Source organism: Camelus dromedarius, unplaced genomic scaffold (assembly GCF_036321535.1).
Source record: "Camelus dromedarius isolate mCamDro1 unplaced genomic scaffold, mCamDro1.pat HAP1_SCAFFOLD_186, whole genome shotgun sequence".
Taxonomy (NCBI): domain Eukaryota; kingdom Metazoa; phylum Chordata; class Mammalia; order Artiodactyla; family Camelidae; genus Camelus; species Camelus dromedarius.
Window position 1 is genome coordinate 153,639 of NW_026989854.1, and position 14,368 is coordinate 168,006.

Below are 14,368 nucleotides of genomic sequence, written 5' to 3' on the forward strand. Positions count from 1 at the left end.
CTTTAATCTAAAGGAATATCCAGAAGTCCAGTGGCAGTTCGTAAGCAAGGGCATTATCTTTGCCTTTTCATTTTTTATGTGGAATAGGTATAACTGTATACTAGGTTACTGTGTTTATCTGAAGAGCTTCTTGAATATGTATATGTAAGTTATATTTTCAAAAATTATAATATTATGAAAATCTAACCTTGGAGATATATTTCATATATTTTATTCTTTAATAATATAGATTTAGATAGCCCTGTTTTATGTAATACTTATGAAAATAAGTTGGCTTTATATAAATCCTTTTTCGATAAATCATTTAAAAATTGGTTTTTTTTTATCATTTGCTTCTTAAAAATAAGATATTAATTGCACAATATGTATTTTCCTTCAAGTTCATCCTTTTTTCTCTATACTATCTTGAGTTGCTTAGATAATTTTTCCCGCAGTATTATTTATTTTAAACACTCAGTATGTGCTTCTGTCTGTTGCTTTATTAGAGAGCAAGAATTCATTATTATTTTTAATAAAATATACTTTCAGGAAACTATACTGGGATTCTTTCATTCACACAGTTAAGCAATGATACCTGTTTTGTTATATCAATTGTCTAAGCCTCTCAACTTCCAAAAGATTACATGGACAAAGTTTAAAACGTCATAAATGATTGACTAACAAAGTTTATTGTGTTCCTTGATTAAAAGTACAAATATGAGTCAGTCTTAAATTCGGATGTAAACGTCTTATAAATTACATGAGTCTTCTCCAAAATTCTTTAATTTGGGCTTTAAATCCTCCAGTAAAAAACTGGTTTGAAGAAGAAGAAAGTCGAGAATAGATTCAATCCAAATTCTATGGGAATAAACAAAGCTAAATGTTTCAGTCATTTTTTTGAAGCAGAATAGGTATGTTTTGTGCACCATATGATTTTAATAGTATTCATCTGAACATACGGTTTTGACACCATGAGACCACAAGCCAGCAAACAAGATCTCAGGCAAAGCAAGAAAAACAACTGAGGGGATTTTCTGCTGCAAAACTTCCCCTAACTAAAACTGTAATTGAGAACAAATCTGACGCCATATTGGATCTGTTCCTTCAGTTTGAAGCACTGTGCCCTGTTTTCCAGGCTTAATCTTGCTGGCTTTGCACCTTTTGTAAAACAACGTTGCCTTTAGCCTAAAACCTACAGGAAAGCCTATTCTCGGGGCTCTGACCTTTAAGGATGTTAGCACTTCTGCACTTATGCAGAGATGGCAAGTTGCAAAATAGAGAATAACCTTTGTTTTGTTGGAGGCTTACAGGGACACAATAGCCTGAGCCACATGGATGGCTGCAAGAACAAAGAATCCCGGCAGCAAGAAGTTTCACAACCAACCACACCCCCTCCCCTTTTTAGTTCAAAAGGAGCCTTAATTCTGACTTGGGAAAGATGATTCTCCAGGACATTAGTCCCCCATCTTCTTGGTCTGCCAGCTTTCTGAATAAAGTTACTATTCCTTGCCCCAAAACCTTGTCTCCTGATTTATTTATTTATAACTGTTGTGCAGTGAGGAGAACAAGTTTGGCCTCAGTAACAGAACCAGCTTTGTCATTCCCTCTGATGTGAAATCTCTCTGGGTGTACAAGTGCTTGCCTGGTGGTGGTGGTGGCGGTGGTGGTGGTAGGCAAAAATATTTCACATCTCCTGATTTCAATAGGCTAAAATTTACTGCTATTTAAGTCAACTCTAGACTTTTACACAATCACCTGCAGATGTGCTTCTGGGAGCTACAAAAATTCCAACAATGAAAATAATTCTATTGTCTCCAGACAAGATAATTTTCCTCAAAATTGAGCAGCTCTGAAACACACTTCAGGAGTACAGATAGATGCAGTGTTCTTCATTTCCCATGCTGTTCTGACACAATTTTCCACTTATATCAAAGTAAATTAAAATCAGTCTTCAATAGCAGATGCTCTGGCATGATACAACAATGTCAATTCCACTTATTTATTGAGCCAGAGCAGCTTTAGAATAAATGACTTTATACCAAACTCCTGCTTGATATCCTGTCTTCTCCATGGTGGCTAATTCCTTCTTCTTACTTCCTAAAAGTTCTCCTGTTATGGGAAGTTAGCCTTTACTGTGCACATTCAATTGGGAAGGCACAAATTAAATATGTGAGGGGATGACATACATATTTAATTCTTACTTATACATAAATACAAGCACACAGGACCTGTGTCTTGGAAGATGTCACTTTCTAATGTGGGCAAAAGGATGGTCTATAGTTCAATCAATGATCTAAAAGCAGTTTTCTAGGATATAATAAAGCAGTGCTTGAGTTATAAGACAGAACAACTCCTGGATGTGAATCAGTGGCACCAATCAGTGGGTGCACATGTGTGCATACACACGCCTATGCACACGGAGCAGCCTTGGAGACACTCCATCTGTGCTGATGGAGCAAAGCCATGCTGGGGGGATGAGGAAAAAGTGCCTAATACAATCAAACCAGGACACCTGAGTAATGGGTAATAGGAGTCAATTGAATTTTCTGGTTAGCTGAAGGCCAAACAAAAACACTTTTAGTTTCAAACGTCATTGTTAAAAACTTTCTTAAAGCACAGAAGCCTGTTTTCCTGCTTTGCTTAGTGTCACATGGCATATTAAACATGACAGATTCTTAGTTCTCTGACTGTGGAACGGGAAAGGCCTTGCTGTCATATTTCTGAACATTAGTCTATGTTTTGCAGCACAGTGGATACTGAAAATGGGGCAATTTGAGTGAATGGGAATGGACATAACCTAGCAGTCACTGACTGTGTGTGATTTGCCAACTTTCTCCAAAAAGTAGGGGTAGCAAGCAAATCAGATAAATTGAGGGATCCTGGGGTGGGGAGTCAGGTGGGCTGACAGCTGGGTGGTCCCAGGTAGTTTGTTTTACTGTGTAAAATTGTGACTATGATCCAGACAGTAACACACTGTCAAATTCTTGTGCCTGTAGCTTTGATACCTGGCCAAGTCTGTGAGCCAATTTTATCGATGGTGCATAATGAAGATAACTAACATTCCCTGAGGACCAGGTTGTGTGACTTCCATGCATTGACTCACTGAATTCCCTAAGAACCCTTTGTGGTACATAACAGTCTTAAAATCTGCAGCAGGGGATTATTCTGTTTGCAGATGATAAAATGAAACTCTGAACTGTTGAAGCCTGGCCCGAAATAATGCAGATGGGAAGACGCCGTGCTGGGAGCTCAGCTCGGGCCAGGCTACAGAACCTGAAGCTCCCAGCAAGTCCCCTCACCCAGGAACCTGGCCCACAGCCACTGCCTGGCCCTGTTCTATTTCTATGAGTGCTCATAGGAAAAAGCCAGGTACTCAGGGTCAATGAGACTTGATTAAGAAATTCAAACTGGGATAGCCTTTTGTTGGGGACTGTAACCTGGGAGTGAAACTGGCAGTGAAGTAAGGGAGGAAACATCTCTGGTTGTAAGAATATTTCTAGGGAAGAAGGTTCCCTGATGGGCTGGCATGGGAATCGCTGTGGTTGTGAGCCCCGTGTTGCACTGTGGGGTTGTGGGCAGGGAAGGAGAGAGGCTGTTCATACTGGTCATAGTCAATACAGTTTGTAAACAGCTGAGTTCTGTTCCCTCACAGCTCAGACACATGCAGGACATGAGGATGCTTAGCTAATGACCAACAGTTGTTATCAAAGGCCAAGAGTGGGGTGGGGAGGAGAGATGGGGCCACCTTCTGGAAGAACCGCTGCCCCAGGGGACCAGGAAGGTAGTGAATGATTGGGGATGCACAAAGTGTTTCTATGGCCTCATCAGGTAGTTCCTATTTTAAACTGATAGTCTGGAATATATGGTCAAATGCGGTGGAATGTCTGCTCTTATTTTAAGTTCTACAAACACTTAAACGGATAGATTTCTATCTCCATTATACAAGCACTGCTGGGTGACCTTTATAGTCAATGTGAGGATCAAAAGAGTGAGTACTTATTAATGCTATTACCATGCTTCTACTGAATTAACACTTCAGCAACAGTATAACGGCCACGCTCCTTAACAACTGCCTCTGTAAGGGTCTTGTAAGTCACAAATAATAATTATAAAGAAAATATATTAAAAATAATAACAATTACAGTTACAACAACTATGTTGTTTATAACGATGATAGTGTTAGCATCTCCCTCTCATATTAAACAGTACCCAACACTAGATTCCTTAGGAAACAACACCAATGCATTTTTGGACTTTTCTAAGTCTTCACCCAATGAAGCCTTTTTATTCACATTGGTCCACCAAAGCCAGAATTGCAGTTCCTTGCATGGTGGGCTGCCATGCTGCGATGTTCTGGGCTTTCTGGCACAATGCATCTATACTGGGTAGTCAAGGTTCCACGTACCCACTCTGATTTCCAATATATTGTTCTCCAGAGCCAACAGAGGGGCCACTGGAAAGAGGCCACATATACTGTGGTGAACCCAAACTGAATACCTGTTGAAGGAATGGACACAAAACATGGAGTGGTGGATGGATGGAAGGACAACATAAATTCTTTTACTCCTGTAAAGAGAGAGGGGAAAATGGTGAACTAAATCCCAAAGAGAAAAGAAGTTCATGGTAATAATAATGTTCAACAGTGAAAGAATCCAAACAAAAGGCAAATATAAAATCTCTGGGAAGAAGACTCATTACAACCTGTTTCTTTCACATATATACACTTAGTAGGAATAACATACTTAAAAATCTTCAACCAACCATAATTATTTGCTCATAATAAACTTGGGAATCTTGAAGCATATTATTCACTCTCAGTGTTGAAATAATACAATCTTGGAAGATGATTTGTATTTGAGGATTAAAAAAAGAATATTGTGGATGTATCTAACAATTTAAATAGAAATAAGAAATGTACCTTTGGGAAAGCTATGCATAGAGAATGTTGGAGGAAATACACTGAATATAGGCAAGTGAGCAAGCTCCCTTGAGTCTGGGAAAGTGAGTGCAGCACATTCAGAGGGTCTATGAAGTTATTACAAGTCACAGAAAGGTATGCAATTAAAGTGTCTTCCTAAGCAAAATATTCTTCTTCAGGAATTTTTATCTTGATATTTCTATGGTCTGTGTGGTCACAGGAAGTCAAAGTTATGGTGGTGGCTTAGAAGTTCTTTTCTCTCTGTGTGTAATTTACAGGGCAATGCTACAGATGGGGCAGCAGAGATCTGTGGTAAGCTGTTCCATAGGGTGGGGGAGTGGTTAGAAATGATAAGGTCAGAGATCTAAAAGACTTTTAGACCCTCCCCTCCTAACTGGCAGACCTTTAAAGTAAACTAGCACAGGTATGTAACTAAGACAGTGGATGAGAGGCAAATTTATAGTCCCTTTAGTGTTACTGCTCAGTCAAGGGGTAGGGACCACTCTGGCCAGGAACGGCAAGACCGTGAATGGGGTGGATGGGTAGGAGGAGCTGACATTTGCTTCTGACCTGAGAGGCAGGCGTGTGTTGCAGAAAAGCCGACAGTGCTGGAAAGATGCAGTAGGTCCACAGCCCAAAAGGAGCTGTCATATTCAGGGAGGTCAGAGAGCAAGAACCAGAGTTAGTGACGCCACAGCGTCAGCAGCGTGGCAGCATTGATGTCAGTATCTGTGTCCATAACCCACCTAACCCTACATGAGCTCATCTGCCTACGGGGGCAGGTAAGTAGCAGAAATGCTTGGAGTGGGTGCAGCCACTGGCAAATTGGCAAGTGGACATCCTAAGGAAACGCAATGCTCACCATCACCATATTGGAAATAGGGCCTCACAGTGTCAGATCTCCTTCTTATTCAAGAGAAGCCAGAAATTATGAGTTTATTAGCAATCAACCCAGATCAAAACCCAGAAAAGATATCATTTTATAATGACAAAGCAGGCACAGACTATTCAGAAATAAATTAATGAAAAATATTAAGAAGATTCTGATAAATGATTTAAAAAAAGAAAAAAAAAAGATGATTGAATGAACAGTAGAATGCACCACCCTCTTCAGTGGGCAGACTCAAATTTGGGGGACATAGAACATTTTTTCTCCAAAATAAATTTAGTATCTGAATGCAAATTTAGTTAATATTCCCAAATGGATTTAAGAAAAAAATCTGAAAGGTGATCCTAAATGTATTCCAGAAATATACCCATATATACAAATAAAATAATGAGGAGGGATGTTTGAATTTGTAGTATTAGAGACATTCTGGAAAAGGATAAAACAGGACCAACTCTAGGAGGTATTAATCTATGTTCATGGAAACATTATAGAAATAGTGCACTGAGAGTATGAATGAAATAGATTACATTTCAAGAATAGACGTGGATATTTGTGAGATTTTAGTAATATTATAAAACTGACACTTCAAATCAGTGGATTCAAGTACTGCAGTAATTAGCTAAATCATTGGAAGACCTGGTACAGTGTCCTCATTTATGACATTAAAATAAATTCCAGATAATTTTTTAATTAAAAAATAAAACACCAGAAATAACCCAACATGATTTAATCTGTTCAGATTTTCAAGCGAGAAGAACTTTCTAAAAAGCTTTTGGAGCAAAGACCAAAAAGAGCAAAGGCCCAGCAACTCAGCAAGGCCAGAAACGCCCACTGTAAAACAAAACTAACCCTCGCCCAACCCTCTCTCACGGTCCTGTGTTGCTCTCTGATACTTTCTACACTTTCTTCTTCCCTTTAAAGTCCAGTTTCTTGGAGAAGTACCTGCGCTGAAGACTTCTCCAGGGCTCAGAGCCCTGCATCCCCCACGGCCCTCATCGCAGCACTGAGACAGGAGTTGCACTGTCGGTGGCTGCGTGTTTCAAACTAGTCGGCACTTCCAGCTCCTATTTATTTGATTACCAGTTAGCTTTTGCCGTGGACAAATATTTTCCTCTCAGTGGAATATTTTCCCCCCTTAATTTTTGTTTTACTTAAATAAATTTAAAAAGCCCAGACAGAAAATTGTGTGTGCACATATGCACACACACAGATACACACAGATCTGTTTTTTAAAGTCTACCTAAGTATAGTCCTCCTCTGCCTTTTCCCCAGTCTTGGCAATTAAAGCTGGGTTTTAGCTCTTGCTTTTTTGCCCCACACACACACCCTTTCTCACTATGCTCCTTTTAGTCAGTGTTCAAATCCCTCTGAAGCCAAGTTACAGCCTTCTCTGTGTTGCCTCAACTAGTTTCTCCCAACTGCTCTGATATTATTCTTTCTCTTGCTGGATTTCTCTTCTCCCATGTGCCATGTACATGGCCCTTTTCCCCAGGGCCTCGTCCTCAATCCTTCACTTGGCAGGAATGAATCGCCCCCACGGCCTCACCCGCAGCTCCTCTGAGCTCCTGACTGTTGAATCCAGCTTAACAACGGGCATCACTCCTCAGATGTCCCATAGACACTTTGCAATCAAAATGCCACACACAGAACAATCTCCTGGAAACCATCTCCTCCCCTTACACTCCCCCTGCAGATCCGCTCTCCAGATGGGTCACTGGAAAGTCACCTCAGCAGCTCTGTGGCCCGCCGCCGCGGCCCTGCAGTCCCCTCTGCAGCAGTCACCACTTCTGCCGCCCACGTCTCTATCCCTCTGCCCAGGGCCTCTCTGCAGGCATGTGCCACTTGTCTGGATTACCTGGAGTGGCCCCCGAAATATCCTTTCCCACCAAAATATGGACCTCCTCCCAAAAATATTATTTTCCATTCTGCTGCCAGTATAACCAGATCTTCTTTAACATAATCATTATGCAATTCTCTTGCTTACTTATATTCCAATATAGCGCTGTTTCTTTAAGGATACATTCAAGTCTAAGCACACAAGACCCATTGTGACAGAGGCCTTGTGCACCTGATATTCCCACCTGTGGATACTTTGTTCTAACCCTACTTGTTGTTCTTCAGTCTGGCCAAGCCGCTTCATGCCGTGTACTCTTATATGTCTCTACCTCTCTGCATGAAGTGTCCACTCCCTCTACCACACATTAGAGAGCTAACTTCCTTTCACCTTTCAAAATTCAGTTCAAATATTTCCAGCTCTATGAAGTCCAATGTGTGTTCACCTGCTTAGCAATCCATCAACTACTCGCCAAGTCTCGCCTGCCCTGCAGAGTGCAGACACCATGTCTTACCTGTCTTGGTCTCCCCAGCAGTTGATACAGTGTTTGGCATAGCAGGTGCTCAGTGTTTGTTGGATAGATAAACGAATGAATCAGTAAAGAGATGAGAAGTCTACAATCCCCCCCAGTAACTCAGCTGCCATTTTGGAAAGTTCATTCTGCGGAGTTAAGGAAATGTCAATGCAGGTGGTGAGCAGACAGAACAGAGGTAAGGGCGTGGGGGAGAAAGGCGGTCCTGGAGAGCGCAGGAGAGGCGTGGGTGGGAGAGCACTGGAGAGAGAGGGAATGGAGGGGGCGGGTGCAAGGAGATGTTGAAGAACAACTGATATTAAATGCAGTAAATTAAATAGAGAACATAATAAATGAAGGGAAGATCAAGTTAACACAGCAAGGATGGAAAAGTCAGTACCAGAGACGAAGAGCTCTCACTTCATCACTTACTGCATTTCACTTACGGCACCCGCCCTCTGGGAAGGCAGCGCCAAGTTCTTGAGAGACTGGTGTTTGTGCTGTGGGTGCTCTAAGTACAAAACGGTATCTTATGGCTTCCAGATTTTAAGACTGATAGATTATTTCTCTTATGTCCCGTGTCTGAGTTCTCAAACAGCAGGATCTTTTGCTTCTGGGGGTGAGCTATTGTGGTTAATAACTCAGGGTTACTCCAATAATCTCAAAGGACAGTGGGGAAATCACTAGAACAAATAAAAGAGAAATTTCACTCAGAAAAAAACATATGCCCTATAGAAACTTGTGGGGGCCTTGGGGGCAATGTTACCGCCAACTCATCTAACAGTTGTATGTGAGTGCATTGAAACTCCAAGCTCAAGTCACTTAAACACGTATGAGAACCAGGGTCCAGGCTGTGGTGCTTCAGACATGCACGGGAAGATGAAAAGCCTGACTATTGCCTCCGACAGGATCAGTCCAGCCGGGGAGCGCAATGGACACAGACATGATCACGCACCATCAAGACAAGAATCAACTGCAATTCATGCTTAGAAAGGAGAGCAGAAAATCTCTAAAAAGTTGAGGGTTTGCTGCCAAGGCTTGGCAAGAGCCCTTCCAGGCAGAAAAGCAGAGAAAGATACTTCTGGCGAAGGAGACTAGGGATGGTGGCAGGGTGCGAGGCCTAAAGAAGCAAGGGTGGAGGGCTCCAGGGTCATCTGTCAGAAGCTGTTCCCCTTCAGCAGCTAAGAGGCCTAACTAAAAAGGCAGGTGGGGTGTCATTAATGATCATGGGGAAAACTGGGAGGAGGAAACTGAGGTCAGGAGATCACCACCAAAGGCACTTTATTTGAGAGGAACAAAAATAATTCAAAAAGCACTTGGAAATCCTATCTCCCATGAACGAAAAGAACACAAAATAAGTTTCACTCCAGCGTTGAATACAGAATAACAGACTGCCTACTCTCAAAAATGGATTGAAATTTCTAATTCGTTAGGGATTATTTAGAGAATACGAAAACGAATAAATCTGAACAATCTCTCTAGAATAGCTGTTACTCCATCCTGTTATGTAGGGTAGAGTTAGGCTGAATTATTTAATTAGTATTTTAATGAGACTATAAAGTTCTAAAAGTCCTATCCATTTCTCCCAAAAGCGTGCAACTTTTCCTTTCAATGACCTTTATTTGACTTAACTAGAACAATAACTATTTTCCAAGGCTTTTTTCGTGTGTGTTAAAATACCAAATGATATGCTGCCCTCAGAATGTTGTTGTTATTATTAATGCTGATAATAGCCCCAATAAGAAATATTTACAATTATGACTCATTTTGGAATAACAGGTCATTGGATTAAAGTCCTTTTGAAAATAAGCAGAAAAAACGAACATAATTTCTACACCAGGGACAGGAGCTGCACCCTTAATCGAACCTGGTCACTAAGCACAACAAAAGCAAAGATGAAACTCAAATCAGACACCAGGCCACAAAGCATAGCTGACTGAAGATGACACAAAATGACCTTTCATTCACCGAGGGAATCAGATGCGTTTCTATGTATATTATATATTTTAAAAGCAATTATTATATATATAGCATGTAATTTAGGAAAAAGAAAACTCCCTCTTTCTGTAGACTTATAAACAGGAAGCCCAATGGGGTGTCTTGCAGACATGAACCGGCATGCATAAATGCAAAGCCTATTGACAAAAATACTTTCCTGTCTCCTAAGCTTAAAAAAAAAAAAGTAATTCAAGGCAGTGGTGAGCTCAAAGGTCTCAGATACAAAACGTGCACATCATCAGCCTTCTAGTAGATAAAAGTGCGCCATGCATAATAGAAAAGTTGAAGTTTCCTAGGGAAATCTATTTTGAGATGCAACAATTTAAAGGCAACCGAGAGCTCAAAACCAAGTTCAAACAAAGAGAAACAAAGGCCAAGCAAATTTACAGAAATGGACAAAGACATTGGAGAAGGAGGGGATCTGTGTTCTACCAATACTCCAGATCAGCAAATTCATCCTGAATTCAAGCCAGTGATGTGCCATGAGGTGACTCAAGGAACCAGGCTGAAACCATCGGCCAGAAGAAATAGGAAAAATGTCAAAGGCAGGTGTGAGGTGTGGAAGGGGTGACCCTGTGACCCTTGCTGCCATGAGGCAGGATGCTCTTGCGGGCTTTCTGCACAGGCTGGCGGGCTCACATGACTCTGTTTAGAAGGATATCAGCCAACAGCTGTGCCACACGGGCTGCAGCCCGTGCTGAGTCACATCTAGTAACGGTTCTGAGTTCATCCTTAGACGACATGACCAGAAGGATCTGAGAATCAATGATGGAGAATTACCTGAATGAGTATTCCATTTCATTCCTTGGCAGTAAACCTTCAGCATTGTACAACATAAATATTGACAAAGATATACACAGGCAACCTATTTGAAAGCCTGACTGCATAATTGCATCTAATTGAGAAAAGCGGGATCCGTTTCGGTATGCTAGGTCTTTGTTTGGCTCGGTAACCGATGCTTCTGAGACCCAAAGCATATTCTAGTATAACCGACAGCACAGAAATCCCCACTGATGACTTACTCATTTCAGGGTATTCATAAAATAACCCCAGTTTGCCCGTTGGATACAGATGGTTGTCCCATTCCCATCGTGGGGTGGTCTGTTCTGCTTCCGAAACTGTGGCATCATTAGATTCATGACCCAGCTGTCAAACAGATCAAATTATAAAGCAAGATATTATCAGACCAAGGTCATAAAAGTATTACTGACATTTCAAGCTGAACACATCATCTTCCCAAGAATTTAATTTCTTGTTTTCAGGATAAATTTCTTTTTATTGCTGCCTACCTACACTCAAGTATTGTGAAAACTAGTCCTGACTACGTACCTTGTGTTTACCAAAATTGTAACGACTACTACTACTTTATCTCCTACCTCCTTTTCAGGTGGGCACTTTAGCTTTTAGAAGATACCTACCCTCATTAGTTTTTTCCCCCTATTTCTCTGCTATTATCCACCATGGCATTTCCAGTTTGTAAATTGTCAGAGAAAATAAGTAAAAGAAAGAAATACAGGGTCGGTGAGCTGGTGATAAGTGCTGCAGAGGAAAATAAAGGAGGGCGAGGAATGTGTGGTAGGGAGGAGTGTGGATGGGGCAAGTGACCTTTGAATAAGGCAAAGACGGAGACAAAGGTGTGGGCAGAGGGAAGAGTGATCACAGGCCTTGAGGTCCCTCACGCTGGACAGACAGCATGGAGGCTGGTGTGGGCCAGAATGAATAGGAAATAAGTGGTGGTTTTGGGGGGTGGAGCCTTAGAGGCTGCCGTGAGGATGTTCATTTTTCCCTCTGAAGGAATTGTGGAACCATGGAGGATCACTGATCAGAAAAGTGATACTCTACCGTTGGATCGAACAGGTCCAAGACCCTAACTTCAGCTGAACAAATCAAGGGCCAAAGAAGTGACATGCCACCTCAAATTCAGTGCAGAGCTTGAAAGAAACAGCCTCGACTCGCAGCCCAGTGCTCTGCACCCTTCTGGATGTTGTCCCACAGAGCTGTCTCTAAGGTTAAATTTTTTCCTCACTCAGAGGCTTGTGGGACAACTGAATGCTTCCCCCTTTTTCAAATGGCAATTTGTCCTGAAAGGAATTCGGAGTTGGCAGTGAAACAAGGCATGGACCTGTAGACTACAGAGCTGTTGTTCCTGAAAGCAACAGCTGGCGCGTGGTTTACTCGTGGAGTTCAGCAGAAGAGACAGAGCAACAACAGACAACTTAGCGTCTGGCGGAGCTTCGGCTGACTGCACTGCACGTTTGGATGGATTTCAAATTTGGACAGTGAGGCGTCTTCACACGAAAGGCAGGTGTATACATCATACATGCCCACACGTCTGTATGCACACACACGTGGACACACACAGAGTATATGATGTGACTTGCAAAGAGCTTCCCCTGCTAGGTTTCCCACTGCCTCTGATCTCAGCGTTAACCTTTCCCTGGCCATGCTCCCAGGGTTGCTACGAGATTTCTTTGCAATGGAACATGCCCTTCGCTTCACAAACTTTCCCCAATTCTTTCAATGATATTAGGGGAAGAGCAGGGAGCTCTGTGAAGGGGTGGGGATATGGACTCGTGATACCCCTGAATCTGAATCCACACTTCATGGCTTATTTGTTATTTAACTTTATTTACATTCAAAATGCAATTGTTGCAGATCTCAGAAGTTGATTTACACTCACTGCTGTGGCAGAATGTTGCGGTCAGTAGACCCACCACTGGATCCTCTTATTCAACACGTCCTTCCAATAATTCAGATATTACTGTATCACAAAATGCCCATTTCTATATTTTGATACCTGCTTTTCAGTATAATTATCTTCCTTCTTTATTCTCTAAATCTTATGATTTTTAAACATTTTTCTGAGAAGTGTTCCACAGGCACTTTACATAAGATAAGTTGATAAAGAGATCCTGGAGTTCAAAACCACATTTAAATCCTGAGATAAACTCAACTGTGCCGTATACATGGCTAGGTTTAGTCTGCTTCCTTTGTTACTTTGTTTAGTAATTTTTGTTTCAAACAACAAGATCCTACTGTATAGCACAGGGAACGACATTCAAAAACTTTTAATAGCCTATAGTGGAAAAGTATATGACAAGGAATATATATATATATATATGTATGTATATGTGAATCACTATGCTGTATACCAAGAATTAACACAATATTGTACACCAACTATACTTTCAACAAAAAATGTTGAAATAAAATTGGGAGGTGAAACTTCGACTGCCCAGGCTGCTGTCAAGATGAAACGATTCAAAGCAGGCCAGGTATTAGCAAACCCCCTAACACATCAAAACCCCATATGGGATCTTCTTTTTGAGCAGCACAGGCTAACCAGCTGTGGTCACCTGTAAATAAGGTTGAAGTCACTTAGACCCTTGGCTTGGGAACGCCGTGGCCACCGGGGTGGGGGTCACTGCAGCACCTACGAGAATGACGGGGACAGCCTGCTCCTGATGCCGCTCCCCAGGCCGCAGCCCGGAGCACTGCAGTCAGGTCTGAGGTCCGGCCGGGAGCGCACAGCTCCACAGCCACTCGGAGCCCTGCGGTGCGGGTGGAGCTGGGACCGTGCTCGTCCATCACCCTTCCAGGCACCCAGACTCGGGAGTCCCCTGGGGGAATTTTTCTCTGCCTCATAATTCCTGTCTCAGCCTCTTGTGGAATGCGGTCCATGCCCAACGGAAGCAGGGCTTTAACCCTCCGGGACCCAAATCCATCACTGTTTGGATCCAGGATGTAACTTCCATGTTAACTCACCTGGTGCTCCCTTCTTGTGCTGAACTGCCCTCCCCCGTCGATGACATTAGGTCGTATTAGAAGTCCCGACTTGCTTGTCCTTAGCTAAGACTCTGAGCCTCTTGCTCAGTCTTCCTGACTGGAACCACTCTTCTGTGGCAGAAAAGCTTGGGCTGTCGGCAACCCATCATTGTCCTCGGTCTTTTGGGTTTTCTGTTGGTTTATGGTTCTCATGCAGGGATACCAATTTGCACATGAGAAACACCTGTAGACATTTTAAAAAATACAGACACTGGATCCTCCCCACTCTTCAGCCAAGGCTGGAAGCTTTCTCCCTCTAGCAGGGGTTACACAATAATTTGCTTGGGAATTGACCACACATATTGGCATAATCATGGTAAATTGCCCTTTACTCAGTGCTTCCCACGTGGCATTTTCTACTTCATGTTGTCTTTGTACGTTCATTATCACATTTAATCCCTGAATTATAGATAA

The 14,368-nt window shown here is 42.1% G+C and overlaps 1 long non-coding RNA gene across 2 annotated transcripts in view; it reads right to left on the reverse strand.

Annotated features, from left to right (window-relative positions):
* Positions 1-3,089: 3,089 nt before the first annotated feature.
* LOC135320953 (uncharacterized) overlaps positions 3,090-14,368 on the reverse strand; it is a 50,486-nt gene continuing 39,207 nt past the window's right edge. For both annotated transcript variants that reach the window (XR_010380321.1, XR_010380320.1), the window contains exons 5-7: positions 13,895-14,138; positions 11,152-11,275; positions 3,090-4,545 (exon numbers count right to left, since the gene is read on the reverse strand). This is a non-coding gene — a long non-coding RNA (uncharacterized LOC135320953). The remainder of the gene's footprint in view (positions 4,546-11,151; positions 11,276-13,894; positions 14,139-14,368) is intronic.